General features: G+C 44.2%; 1 protein-coding gene across 2 annotated transcripts in view; it reads right to left on the bottom strand.

The window, feature by feature from the left end:
- The window catches only part of SPTBN4 (spectrin beta, non-erythrocytic 4), a 275,772-nt gene extending 265,548 nt beyond the window's left edge, over positions 1 to 10,224 (bottom strand). For both annotated transcript variants that reach the window (XM_077482455.1, XM_077482464.1), the window contains exon 1: positions 10,042 to 10,224. The gene's annotated coding sequence lies outside the window, so the exon portion shown is untranslated. The remainder of the gene's footprint in view (positions 1 to 10,041) is intronic.
- Between the last annotated feature and the right edge of the window lie 4,795 nt (positions 10,225 to 15,019).

Genomic DNA, 15,019 nt, shown 5'->3' with positions numbered 1-15,019 from the left:
GACAGGCGGACCCGAGTGGGCTTATCGTGTTAAAGGGGCCTTACACACAAGGTTCTTGCAATTAAAAAGCTATTAAGTACAATTGTGCATATACAGTAAATATATATATGTATATCTGTGTGAACATTATGGCTTTAGCTATGACCAAGAGCGGGTGGGGTGAAACGCGTTAGCTGATGTGCTATTTTTGCTCGATTGTACATTGTGTAGTATCTATTTGGAACATGTCAAAATAAAGGTGATTTTATTGGATGTGCGGCCAACCAGATTCTTTTCCTTACATCATTCCACAAGTTGATGCTATGTGCTCATAAATTATGCTTAGCTTGTATGTTCCTTCTGCTTATTTAGCATTTCCCCAGATTTCTGCTAAGAACCGACATTTTATTACCTTAAAACATCCCTTCTGACGCAAACAAAAATCTGTCGGCACAGACTCAAAAGGTTATAAGGCATTGTTGTAGGACCTTGTGATACCTCATTGTCACACTCTGACATAGGGATGTCACAAGGTTCCAGAACAAGGGCTCTTAACTTGAAGCAGGTAAAACGCAGGTCAGAAGGAGGTCAACTGCACCTGTCAAACAATTCTGACTGATCTTATGTCAACTGATGTAAAAATTATGTCTCTGTCACAACCCAAAAAAAACAGTCAGCACAGGCCCTATGACACAACTGCGAACTGATGGTTTGTTGCTGACTGAACTCCTGAAATACTGTCAGTCATTGCAGCTCATTGTTGTCGGTGATCAATTTTATGGACTTCTGCTGCACCTACCATTTACGTAGACGAGTGACCTATGGAATGGTTGCTTGGATATGGCATTTTCTATCTGTATAAAACTGAAGGATCAGAAGTACCGTATTTATCAGAGTATAATACGCATCTTTTTCCCCTTAAAATCAGGGGAAAATCGTGGGTATGTGTTATACGCCAATCCCCCGCTGATTGTGAGCCTCTCGCCCGTTCTTGGCAGCTTTCGGCCGCTTTCAGCCGTTTTCGGTTTCGGTGGCTCATGCGGGACGGCAAAATCGCCTGAAAGCTGCCGAAGAGTCTACGAGAATGGGCGAAAGCCGCAGAGAACGGCCGAGAGCTACCTACTGCCACCAAGATACACAGGTCATCCGGCTCTGTATCTTGGCGGCGCCATTTTTAAACGGCAATGCTGCAAATGACACTGACAAGGCTGCAGATGGACACTGACAAGGCTGCATTGATGGGCATTTAAATGTAAGCTTTTTTTCTTTAAACTTCCCTCCTAAAAGTTTTTTTCCTTAAAATTCCCTCCTAAACTTGGGGTGCGTGTTATACGCCGGCGCATGTTTTTTGTGCCGATAAATACGGTAATAATAGAATATAGAATACAATTTCATCAAAAAAAAAAAAAAAGGCAGTTGTCATTTGAAAGCATTTACCAGGGAGAGTAATGGGTGAAATCAACACAGCAGACAACTTACATCTAACAAAAAGGTTGTATCTTGTTATCCTTTACACAAGCCTGGCTCTCCACCAGCTGACCCAACGTCACAGGCAGCAAAACCAACATTCTAAACCAAGGATAGGCAACCTTAAAGAGGTGGAGATCTACCTGAACAACATGGAAGATCAAAGATCACCAGGCATGATGATCGCCTCCTCACACCCGATTTAAACCTGCAATTGCTATACTACCATGTCGCAAGGCAATTATGGGTTTTAATCGGGTGGTGAGGAAGCGACATATCACCACCTCACCACCTGTCAAACACACTCAGATCGCTTTTCAGGGGAGCAGAATTTTAGTGACTTTATTTTCCTATTCAATTCCTACTTGCGACTATTAAGCAAAAAAGGTGGTACGATCTGTCGTATGATATTCGAGTCGTGTGTACAGGCCATTAGTGCTCGTTCACATGTAAGGTTAGGGAGGGGGGGGGGGGTTGGTAAAGCCCTGTGGTTGAGTTGCGATTTTACCACCCTCAATCCCTACCCCCTTTAGATGCTGGGCCAGCAGCTAAAAGGTGTACACATGCCACAGCAGGATGTAAGCCCCCTGTTGCTTTTGGTGGGTGCTACCGCCTGCCAATCACAACCCATTCAAGTAAATGGGGCCACTCTGCAAGTGCCCCACAACTGCATGCTTATGCGTGGGCCAAGGGGTTAAAGCAGATGGTGAGAAAACAACACAACCCTGCCTGCATTAACCCCTTGTTTGCTGCACTGCACAAGGTTTCAGAGCACTTGCAGAGCAACCTCACTCACTTCAATGGGTCATGCTTGGCAGGTGCTACACCCACGAACTATGACAAGGCGTATAACTCCCGCTGAGGCTGCGACATGTGTACACCCCTGGCCACTGCAGCTAGGGGGACTTTTTCCAAAGACCACAAATGTAAGGAACCTTCTTCCCACTGATCACCAATGTAAGGAACCTTCTTCTCACTGACCACCAATGTAAGGAGCCTTCTTCACAATGACCACCAATGTAAGGATCATTCTTCCCACGACCACCAATGTAAGGATCATTCTTCCCACGACCACCAATGTAAGGATCATTCTTCCCACTGATCCCCAATGTAAGGAGCATTCTTCCCACTGACCAACAATGTAAGGAGCATTTTTCCCACTGATCCCCAATGTAAGGAGCATTCTTCCCACTGATCCCCAATGTAAGGAGCTCTCTTCACAATAAAACTCTCAGTAATCATTGCGTCTGCCTTTGCATGATGGTGACTCAATTAATGGTCTGTGCATCTGCAGCGATGTCACATTGGGAGCAGCGGCTGTGTCCATGCAGCCTCTATGAAAAACACCTGTGCATTTCCATGCAGGTAAACGTGGCCCTCACACAGGGCACAAATTCATACTCCCCATGTGAATGAGACTAAGACCCCATTCACACCTGAGCGTTTTGTAGCCCTACGCCTGAAGCTACAAAACGCTGGAGGGGAAAAAATACATTATTCTCAATGGAGATGGTTCACATCTCCACTCCAAGTCGCCTGAAGCCCTACGCCTGAAGCTCAAACAAGTTCCGGACCGCGCGAATCGGGCTGATTTGGGCGTTTTCATTCCCATAGAAACTAATGGAAACGCTCGATTCGAGCGTTTAGCGCGACAACGAGCGTTTCTATGGGCGTTTTGATGCTGTATCTGCAATGCTTAACATTGGTGACCTTTTGCCCTGCACAAATTCGCGACAAAACGCGGCAAAAAACGCAGCGAATCACGGTAAAAAACGCTGCAATCGCGGTAAAAAACGCTGCGAAACGCGGTAAAAAACGCTGCAAATCGCGGTAAGAAAGGCCGCAAAAAACGCTTGAAAAAGCTACGCTCAGGTGTGAATGCAGCCTTAAAGTCAGAGTAGGATTACTGCCAGCCCCTCTGTTCTAATAGGCTACTATTACTATTTTTTTTAAATGCTGCTGCTAAATACCTTCTTTCAGATCGCCTCTGTTCAGTCACTTGACCTCCTGCCGCTCTCCTCCCTCTATCTAAGGGCTACAGCCGGAGGGGCTGAGATTCCCCTCTGACATCAGCCGGGATGTCACATGACTGCTGTGCTGTCTGCTCAGCCCCTTCCACTTTAGCCCTTAGATCAGGGGAGGAGAGATGGGAAGGTCACGTGACCGCACAGAGGCGATCTCAAATAAGGTATTTAGCAGCATAATTAAAAAAAAAAAATTACATTGTGTAGTATATCTTATTAGAACAGAGGGACTGACAATAATCCTACTCTCTGACTTTACTGCCAGCTAATAATAGCGGCAGAAGGGGAGGGGCAGGGAGGAGATCGCTCACACACTAGGAGCTGACAGGGAGGGAGGGGGATAGAGGAGAGACTCTAACACAGCGGAATAACAGAGGTACATAAACTGACCATGACATCATGGATCAGCAGCCATGATTACCGTAGTCAGTTTTTAGTTTTTTTCAATCAAATACTTTTTTATTAAATTTTTCATAATACAACAATAATACACAAAAAACTTTTTCAGAAAATATCCCCCCTAAATACACCTCCCCAAAAAAATGGGGACACAGGAGCAGGCAGGATCAACCAGGTTTTTTACAGCATAGAAAAGGAATTATTAGACAGTGCAAGCACTATTCTGTTTAACCACTTGCTGACCAGCTGCCGTCGTTATATGACAGCAGGTCGGCTCTCCTGTGAAAATCGCCGTAGCTGTGCGGCGGCTTGCGCAGTTGCAGTTGCAGGCAGCAGCGCTTTCTCGCTCCCACTGCACGTCTAGTACAGAGAATCCTCGTTCTGACAGGAGACATGACAGATTTACTGTTCCCAGTGATCGGAAACAGCGATCTCTGTCATGTCCCTGGTAGCCTACAGTAGCCTACAGTTAGAACATGCTGAGGGAACACACTTAACCCCTTGATCGCCCACTAGTGTTAACCCCTTCCCTGCCAGTGTCATTTTTACAATGATCAGTGCATTTTTATAGCACTGATCAATGTAATAATGTCACTGGTCCCCAGAAATTTGGGGTCAGATTTATCCTCCACAATGTTGCAGTCCCTCTAAGATTTGCAGATCGTCGCCATTACTAAATCTATCCCATAGTTTAAAGACGTGATAACGTTTGATGAATAAAAGTGTTTTTGTGATTGGAGCAGTTTATTCATTTAGAAATCTGCATGTACTATCCATCGCTGCTGAAAGAAGGTACACAGGTGACAAGAGATGGAGATATGGAATAAGATATTTGATTTTTAGTATAATGCAGTGGTCCTCAACTGTTGGCACCAGGGACTGGTTTCGTGGGAAAAAAAAAATTCCATGGATGATGGTGGTGTTGGGTTTGGTGTTGCTGGGGCTAATTCACACAGTGTACATCTGTCACAGCAAGGACACCCAGGAAACAACAATTTCCTGTGTGGCCCTTTCACACTGCAGTGCAGCCTATGGCTGTACTGCAGCTCGCTGTGATAAAATGCCGACATGCTGCACTTTATCTCAACACACCGCGCCAAAAAGCACATCATGCTGCTGTACATTTCCATGAATGAACTGTGCATTTTTGTACTTTTCAAATAAAGTTTGTAAAATAAAAAAGAGTCATGTGATGAGCTGAATCTAGCACCACGCTGCCCCCTGCCGCATCCCTCAACAGACTCTGGGAGCTCTCCGGTCCCATGTTGTTAAAGCGGAGTTATCTGCTTATCTGCTTCCTCCCCCCCTCCGGTGCCACATTTGTCACCTTTCGGGGGGGGAGCGAATACCTGTCAAAACCAGGTACTCGCTCCCACTTCCGTGTAAGGGCGCCACAACGACATACATCATTTACAGCCCCTCTTCCTTCCCCCGCTGCCTTCTGGGAGACACACACGTCCCAGAAGACAGCAGGATCATTCAGAAAAAAACCACGCGACTCGTGCATGCGCAGTGGGAAAAAGGTTGTGAAGTAAGGATGCCGGAGTCGGCTTCACGTGCCGACATCGCAGGCTCCCAGGACAGGTAAGTGCTCTTATATTAACTGCTTCAGAACCGCACTATAGCCGAATGACAGCTACAGCACGGACCTACTTTGCTGGGAGTATGTCTACTGACCTCCTCCTGTGCCCCCCCCCCCCAAAGGGTGCGCACGGCGCGCTCTGCGATCAGCGAGTTTATGAGACTCGGCGGATCACAGATCGGGGTAAGGGGTCGATCCTGACCCCTTACAACATGATCAGCTATCAGCCAATGACAGCTGATCATGTGATTTAAACAGAGCTGGTAATAGGCTATTTGTTCTCCTCGCGCTGACAGCCGGTCAAAAAAAACAATCACCGGTGGCTCTCAGAGGGACATCAGTCCCGATCAAGGAGAGCTCCTGCCAGCTCATCTGCTCCCAGCTGTGCCACCTGCCAGTGCCACCTACCAGTGCACAACAGTGCCGCCCACCAGTGCCCACCAGCGCCACCTACCAGTGCCCACAGTGCCACCCATCAGTTCCCACATTGTCATCTATCATTGCCCACAGTGTCAGCTATCAGTGTCACCAATCAGTGCCTCATCAACAGTGCTGCCCATCAGTGTCACCTACCAGTGCCCATCAGTGCCACCTATCAGTGTCAGTCATGTCATTTGGGTACAGTGTTGTGTATTTGGGGACAGCGCTGAAAGCTGAAAATTGGTCTGGACAGGAGGGGGGTTTAAGTGCCCCGGTAAGCAAGTGGTTAAAAGTCAGCAGTAATTTTTTTTTAATACATGCTGGAACTCCGCTTTAATTCCTGCAAGGTCCCGTTCCTAACAGGCTATGGACCAGGGCCTGTCTGCACCTCGGGGGGTTGGGGTCCCCTGGTATACTGGGCTTAGTAACACTTTAGCTGCAACAAAGAAAACTCAAGTCTTCAGGCTGGCTGTGCTGTGTGACAGAGCTGAATAAATCTCAGCACTGGATGGACAGAAGTACAAATGCTTTTGGCACATAAAACAGCTCTGATGTATGTAGTTCAAGTGTATTTCAAGGCAAAACATTTCTTGTTTTAGTTTTGTATAGAGTGGAGAGGGATTAGAACACCTGTCAATTTTTATTGCTGTCTGTGCCCCCCCTCCCTCCCCCCCTCTATTTGTCCTGGTTACCATTATCATAGAAACTGAAAGTAATAGAAAATCCCACATTTTAGATTGACATCAGAACAGTAATAGGGGGGACGCTAGTTCTGGTGACACCCCAGGATTCCCTCACTGAAGGGATTTCCTCTCACTTCCGGTTTTGGCTATGAGACAGGAAGTGCAGGGAAATAACCCCAATGAGACACAGAGGTTATAACCCTAAAATGATATAAAAAGTTTTGCCTATAGTTACACTTTAATCTTTGCTTGATAACTATATAAGCTCCCCTTCACACCGGTGCGACTTGTGTGATTTGATAGTTCCAAATCCAATGAGAAGTCGCTCCCTATTGTCGGCAATAATGGAACTGTTCAAAATGGTGCAACTCCGACTTTGTGGTGTTGTACTGATTTGAAAAAAAACGGTTCCTGCACTATTTTTTCAGATTTCAGCTGCGACTTGCATAGACAGCTGAGCATGAAGTTGCACAAATGTCAGGCACCTGAAGTCGCACTGACCTGCAGCTTTGAAATCGTGGTACTTAACTCTGACACACCGCATCTCCAATCTCGGTAAAGAGCCTCTGATGTAAGCTCTTTACCATGTGATCAGCTGTGTCCAATCACAGCTGTTCATATCGTAAGCAGGAAGTGCTGGTTATCGGCTTTTCCTCTATTCGTGCTGACAGGGCGCGAGTATAGGAGAGCCAATCGGTGGCTCTCCTGACAGGGGGAGTCTGCCAGATAATCAGCACATTGATTATCAGTGCAGACCCATCAGCAGTGCCCACAAGGATGCCCACAAGTGCCCACCAGGGATGCCAATCCATGCCCACCAGTGATGCCAATCCATGCCCATCAGTAATGCCTGTCATTGCCTCCTTATCAGTGCTGCCTTTCAGTGCCATCTAGTAGTGCCTATCATTGCCACCTATCAGTGCCCATTAGTGCTACCTATCAGTGCCCATCAGTGCCGCCCATCAGTGCCCATCAGTGCTGCATATCAGTGCCCATCAGTGCTGCATATCAGTGTTGCATATTAGTGCCTCAGCATCAGTGACCATCAGTTCCACCTCATCAGTGCCCATCAGTGAAGGAGAAAACTTATTTAATTTTTTTTTAACAGAAACGAAGCAAAAAAAACAAAAAACTCTAGATAAAAACAAACCATGCAGCTTTGACCAAAGTTTAATAATGCCCTTGTTATAGGTGTAGGCCATTTATGTACCTCCCGAAGCCTAGCTGAATAACTCTCAGAGATGGCATCATCCTATGTTGTCTTGTTTCTATGCCGTTGCTAGGACACCAACAGAGTATTCAAACTGTGCAGCTTTGACAAAAGTTAAATAATTCCCTTGCTATAGGTGTAGGCCATGTATGTACCTCCCGAAGCCTGGCTGAGTAATTCCCAGAAATGACATCTTCCTATCTTGCCTTGTTGCTAGGATGTTGCTAAGACACTCCCAGAGGTTTCAAATTGTGCAGCTTCGACTAAAGGTAAATAATGCCCTTGCTATAAGTGTAGGCCATTTCTATACCTCCCGAAGCCTGACTGGAATACTCCCAGAGATGACATCATCCTGTCCTGCCTTGTTGCTAGGATGATGCTAAGACACTCCCAGAGGATTCAAACTGTGCAGCTTTGACTAAAGGTAAACATTTCCCTTGCTATAGGTGAAGGCCATGTATATACCTCCTGAAGCCTAGCTGAATAACTCCCAGAGATGGCATCATCCGATCCTGCCTTGTTGCTAGGACGTTGCTAAGACACTCTCAGAGGATTCAAACTGTGCAGCTTTGATTAAAGTTAAATACTGCCCTTGCTATAGGTGTATGCCATTTCTGTAGCTCCGAAGCCTGACAGAATAACTTCCAGAGATGGCATCATCCTATCCTGCCTTGTTGCTAGGCTGTTGCTAGGACACTCCCTGAGGATTCAAACCCCTTGGCATGCGCTCTCTCTTCCCCCCATGATGTAGTAGCTCAGAACTCGGCGATGGTGCAATGGAGGAGACAGCTGACTACACATGTGCGGGGATTTGAGAGCTCGCTCCTGTGATGCTGGGGGTGAATAGTAACAGCTCGGAGTGGCTTAGCAACAGTTTTAATTTTGGGAAATTGATGTTTAGTTGCGCTTTAACCACTTGACCTCCGGAAAATTTAACCCCCTTTTTGACCAGGCCATTTTTTTCTACATGACACTATGTTACTTTAACAGACAACTGCGCGGTTGTGCAACGCTGTACCCAAATACAAGTGTTTTTTCACCACAAATAGAGCTTACTTTTGGTGGTATTTGATCACCTCTGCATTTTTTTTTGCGCTATAAACAAAAAATCGACCATTGTGAAAAAAAGAAAACAATATTTTTGACTTTTACTTTACATCAATATGTATTCTGCTACATGTTTTTGGTAAAAAAAAACAAAAACAAAAAAAAAATACAATAAGCGTATATTGATTGGTTTGCGCAAAAATGATGGCGTCTACAAACTATGGGATATTTTTAAACTAATATAAAATATAAAAATAAATATATATATGAATATAAATATATAAATATATATTTTTTTTTTCAAAGCTTCACTGAACAAACCAAAGCTAGAAGCTGATTGGTTGCCATGCACGCCCGCTGCAGATTTACTAAGACTGGAGCATGCTGTCCTTGGCAACCAATCAGCTTCTAGCTTTCATTTTCAAAGCTTTACTGAACAAGCCAAAGCTAGAAGCTGACTGGCTGCCATGCACGGCCGCTCCAGATTTACTGAGACTGGAGCCGCCAGAATCTGGAGCATGCTGTCCTTAGCGACCAATCAGTTTCTAGCTTTCATTTTTAAAGCTTCACTGAACAAGCCGAAGCTAGAAGCTGATTGGTTGCCATACATAGCCACTTCAGATTTACTAAGACTGGAGCAGCCAGTATCTGGAGCATGCTATCCATGACACCCAATCAACAAATCAAAGCTAGAAGCTGATTGGTTGCCATACATAGCCGCTCCAGATTTACTAAGTCTGGAGCAGCTGTCCATGGCAACCAATCAGCTTCTAGCTTTCAATTTCAAAGTTTCACTGAACAAGCGAAAGATAAAAGCTGATTGGTTGCCATGCACAGCCAATCCAGATTTACTAAGACTGGAGCTGCCAGAATCTGGAGAATGCTGTCCTTGGCAACCAATCAGATTCTAGCTTTCATTTTCAACGCTTCACTAAACAAGCCAATGCTAGAAGCTGATTGGTTGCCATGCACGGCGCTCTGGTTTTGATGAATTCCCCTCATAGAATTCTATTTCTTTGTATGTGTCCCCATAGATGGCGGTGAAGGCGCAGCATGCGCCCATTGAAAAGCACTGCATGCACTGGGAAGTGCCCTAGGAGTACAGGTAGGTGACTCTGTCAGGGGGAATGAGGCCTGCTGTCAGGACTCTGCTGCCTCTCTGCCCCTTGGCAGGTTGTCATGCTGAACCCCTAATAGGACACACACAGAGCACACAGGACATCTACTTACCTTCACCAATGTCACCCTCCCTCCTCTGCTCTCCAGACGCTCTGATACATTGGGCCTCAAGGGGCCGTGTTGTCAGCCTGCACACCCCGCCACAGGAGGAGCACACCGCGGGCTCAAATAGGGAGGATGGTGCAGAAGCCCTCTATGAGCATCTCATGGACCAGACAGCAGCGAGCATGCGCACAGCCATCCCTTGGTTTCCTCCTGCAGAGGGCGCGTGCAGAAAGCTAAACGGGCGGCGCATGCGCAGTGGCCACCCACATTAAACCGCAGCTGGCGGTGGGAAGTCGGCGCGTGCGCATTGCGCGCCTCAAGGGGACCTTTAACTGACCGGGAAGGAGAGCAGTGCGCATGCGCTTGCAGCAGACGTTCCCTGCTGATGGTGTGACGCTAGAATAGACTATAAGGAGGTCACGTGACTGAGAGGCATGGAAATGAAGAAATGCTTTAATCTTTAGATTAATTTGGAAGAGAATAATACATGGGAAGGGAATCATACTAAAATAAATGCACATGAGAGATGATTTTATTATGTGTGAGGTTAGTGGTGGTTTATAGTGGGTTATGGTCTATATTCAGTACCCTGTCAATATTGCACATCACTGGTCAGAACATACAACACAGAAATAAAAAAAAAAGAGGATTATTAAAGCAAAAAAAAGATGTACTGTTCAGAGATATTACATGTATTTAAATTACATCATATTTTTTTGCTTTAATAATCCTCTTTTTTTTTTATTTCTGTGTTATATGTTCTGACCAGTGATGTGCAATATTTTTTTTGTATACAGTACAGCAAAAAATAAATAAAAATGCAGCAATAAAAAAGATTAAACTCCACTGGCCAGTAATTACAGCACAAAAAATACAGAAACAAAAAAATTTAAATAAAAAAAAATTATAATTTTAGGCTCCAATGGCAGTATGTACAGCACAAAAAGAAAAAAGCATGTAGAGCACAAAAAATAAATAAAGCAAAAACAATATAGTGTACAATATATCAGTCAATATTAAACTTACAGTACACGGAGCACAAAAAAAATCAAACAAATCAGTATTAAACTCCACTAATCAGTGCATACGGCACAAAAAAATAAATAAAACATACAGCAAAAACTCCATTGGCCAGAACATACAGCACAAAAACATAACAAACACAAGCATATAGCAAAATAAATAAATAAACAAAAACAAAAAACAAACAAGAAACAAAAAAAGCAAATGCAATCCATATTAAATTTCAATTTCACTGGCTAGTACATACAGCACAAAAAAAACATAGAGCAGAAAAAAAAATGCACAAATTAATATTAAACTTCACTGGCCAGTACATACAGTTTTGTATTGCAGTAAATATCGCAAAAAAAACAAACAAACAAAAAAACACAAATGAATATTAAACTCCACTGGCCAGTACATACCATACAGCAAAAACCCAAAACAAACACAAACATTCAGCACAAAACAGAAAAAAAATTGAGAAAACAACAAAATCATATCACTACTAAACTCCACTGTCAAGTACATTCAGCACAAAAACAAAACAAAATATCCCAAAACAATAACCCTTCCTTTGCCAGAGTCATTTTTTCTTCTTTTTTTTTTTTTGCACACGTGTTTAAAAAAAATGTTTAGGTCTGAAGATTAGTTAAAACCCCCAAACATTATACATTTTCCAAAAGCAGACTCCCTGGAGAATAAATGAATGGTCGTCCTAATAATTTATGCCACACAATATTTGCGCAAGTGTTAATCAGGTGCAAAATATCAGTAAAAAATACACTAAAGTTAGAGTGGTTGTAAACCCTTACAACCAACTTTGACCTACAGGTAAACCTAGATTAAGGGCTTACCTGTAGGTCCAAGAAATATCTCCTAAACCTATACGGTTTAGGAGATATTTGCCGAAAGACAGGCACCGCTGTCTACGGCGCATGCGCCGTAGACAGTGGCGCGCAGGCGCACTGAGCGCGCCGCTGTCAACGGAGATATGCCGCAAGTGGCGGCTCCCATGCGCATGCGCAGGAGTGACATCATCGCGGCTTCGTCGAATGACAGCGGTGGAGCAGTGAGACCCACGAGAAGATGGATGCTCCGGACTACAGGGGACAGCGGTGACTTCGCTGGCTCCTGTGTCAGGTAAGTGACACATAATGGACTACTATGTGATGCATAGTAGTCCATTATGCTTTACCTTTGCAGGGAATCAAAGAGGAAGTAAACTCATCAGGGTTTACTTCCTCTTTAATTTTAGTGCACACACAAACGCAATACATTACCCAATTTTTGAGTAAAATATAAATGATGAGGTTGCGCCGAGTAAATATATATCTGATATGTCAAGCTTTAGACCTCTTTCACACTGGAGGTGTTTTTCAAAAAATAAAAATAGCGCATGTAAAAAGCCTCATCTGCAATCCCAGTGTGAAAGCCCGAGCGCTTTCATACCGGGGTGCTGCCCTGGCAGGACATCAAAAAAAGTCCTGCCAGCAGCTTCTTTGAGGCGATTTAGGAGCGGTGTTTACACCGCTTCTAAAGCGCCCCTGCCCATTGAAATCAATGGGCAGCGTCACCGATGTGCCTGCAAAGTGTCTCAGCAGCGGCGCTTTGTGGGTGCTTTTAACCCTTTATAGTGGGGGTTAAAAGAACCCCGCTAGTGCCTGAAAAGCACCTCAAAAACAAATCGCCGCTAAATCTATTGCCCATTTTCCCGCCGACGCCCCCGCGCTGGCAGTTTGAAAGGGCTCTTAAATTTCCATCCACCCCAAAATGATGCCAAAGTTTGGTACCCTATATTTTCTGTAGACAAAGCTTTAACAATCCCTAAAGGCCATCAGTGAACTGTGATTATTGGCCCTAGAATTATTGTTTTCACTGCGGCATGCGTGGCAATAGAGAATATGTATATCGCACGCAACGTTTTGATACGTAAATGCCCCCAGCAGGTGCATTTACATTTACTTTCACTAAAACTTTATTTCGATAACATAAAATCCCCTGTGCCATATATGTAAAAATTTTAAGACAGGTGCTCTTTAATGAGAAATTAGGGGTCTTTTAGACCCCCTCCTTTCTCACCTGCTTTCCATTGAAGCAAATAGAGCACAGGTCTCAGGTCGCAGACCCAGAGAATGTCATAGCTCCCAACTGTCCCTGATTTCGAGGGACTGTCCCTGATTTGGAGCAATGTCCCTCTGTCCCTCATTCCTCCTCTTTTTTTTTAAAAAGTGTTTTCCAGTCAACCAATTCCTAAAATGCTGCATTTGTAAATTTTAAAGCCAATATAAAGGAATAGTAGTAGTAAAAAAAAAAAAAGTACTTGGGGATTTAATTAAGCTTTTTTTGGTTGATTCTCCTTTAAGGGTGTGTGGCAGGGGGGCGTGTCCTTTTCCTATACGTTTGCTAGTAGATGTCCCTCATTCCTATCTCAAAATGTTGGGAGGTATGGAACGTGACAACAGAAACCGGAAGTGACAATTTATACATTGCTCCTAGGTAGGGGAGATCAATGTACGGACGTTCACTGGTCTCCCTCCTCTCCACTCTGTGATACCCGCGACGATGGTGAGCACACTCTAGAGGTCAAAGGGCTGTGCAGTCGCCTAATCACTTTCATTAGAAAGCCAGCAGTCAGCTTGTGGAGTCATGTACACACACACTCCCGGCAACCACCGCTGTAAGACATATGGTGGTGGCAGTAAATGGGTTAAACTAAAGCAAAAGGACATTGTCAGCAGAGCTGAGAATCATGGCGCGTCCTGCAGGTGGCACTGTTGCTTGCTGAGCTATATCAGTTGTGCAGAAATGTTCTTATTCTTAAGCTTGTTGTCTAAACCGCCACTCCTCTGAAAAGTGATCCGCATTCCTAGTAAAAAGGATTTTAGAAATGGTAGAAAAGGGGATTTTTATCGTGCCACAAACACAAAAAACTTTTACAAAGCGAGGCAAGGTGGATTTACAAATTGTCAGTATCCAGGTCTGATTGAGGCTATGAGCTTTAAACCATATCTATAATATTAAATACAGTAAAACCTTGGATTGCAAGCATAATTCATGCCGGAAGCATGCTTGTAATCCAAAGCACTTTTATATCAAAGCAAATTTCTCCATAAGAAATAACAGAAACTCGAATGATTCGTTCACAACCATTTATTCATAAGTCCTTCAGTTTATAGTCCATATAAAAATATTATAGCAATGTGATAGGTTGTGTAACCATAAAATGTCCATCCACAAATGGAAGCCTCCACAAGGGGATTAGAAGCAAAATCCATCGGGAACTACAGAGTATAAAAGAGAAAAAAAAGAGAGGCGCCTCTAAGTGTAGCAATGTTATTACATTTAATGAAGGTACAACATTTAGCAACTCACATGGCCGATAATTAAAATAGGCACATCTATGTAAGCAGGCATCCGAGTAAAACTGTCCACATAGACCATCCCCCGCACCGCCGTCTCTCACCGCTGTCAGTCTGCAATCGTGACCTGGAAGACTACCCTGCAGTAGAGCGATCTGAAAGTGAGGCTTGAAGCACTCGTGGAATGCAGCGTGGGAGTCGATGACGTTGATGGCGGTGCAGAGGAAGGTCTATGTGTACAGCTTTACCCCATATGCCTGCATACTTAGATGTGCCTGTTTAAATCATCAACCACGTGAGTTGCTAAATGTTGTACCTTCATTAACTGTAACCATATTGCTTCACTTAGAGGCGCCTCTGTTCTGTTTTATACTCAGTTGTGACATGACTCTATTTGTATATCAAGACATCGCTTGTATATCAAGTCAAAATGTATTTAAAAATGGTGCTTGTCTTGCAAAACGCTCTCAAACCAAGTTAGTCTCAAAAGAAAGGTTTTACTGTGCATTTATTTTTTGACAATCCTGCAGATACTACACTGGCCCTGTGGAGCTCCTCCCACGATCTATTGCCACCATTGGTGTTGGCACCCCTCCATCTATTTATTTTTTAACTTCCAG

The sequence above is a fragment of the Lithobates pipiens genome, unplaced genomic scaffold (genome assembly GCF_037356315.1).
Source record: "Lithobates pipiens isolate NorthernLeopardFrog02 unplaced genomic scaffold, aLitPip1_a1.2 Scaffold_1, whole genome shotgun sequence".
NCBI lineage: Eukaryota > Metazoa > Chordata > Amphibia > Anura > Ranidae > Lithobates > Lithobates pipiens.
The sequence above is the reverse complement of the archived record's forward strand: the minus strand, read 5'-3'. Positions and strand labels throughout refer to the sequence as shown.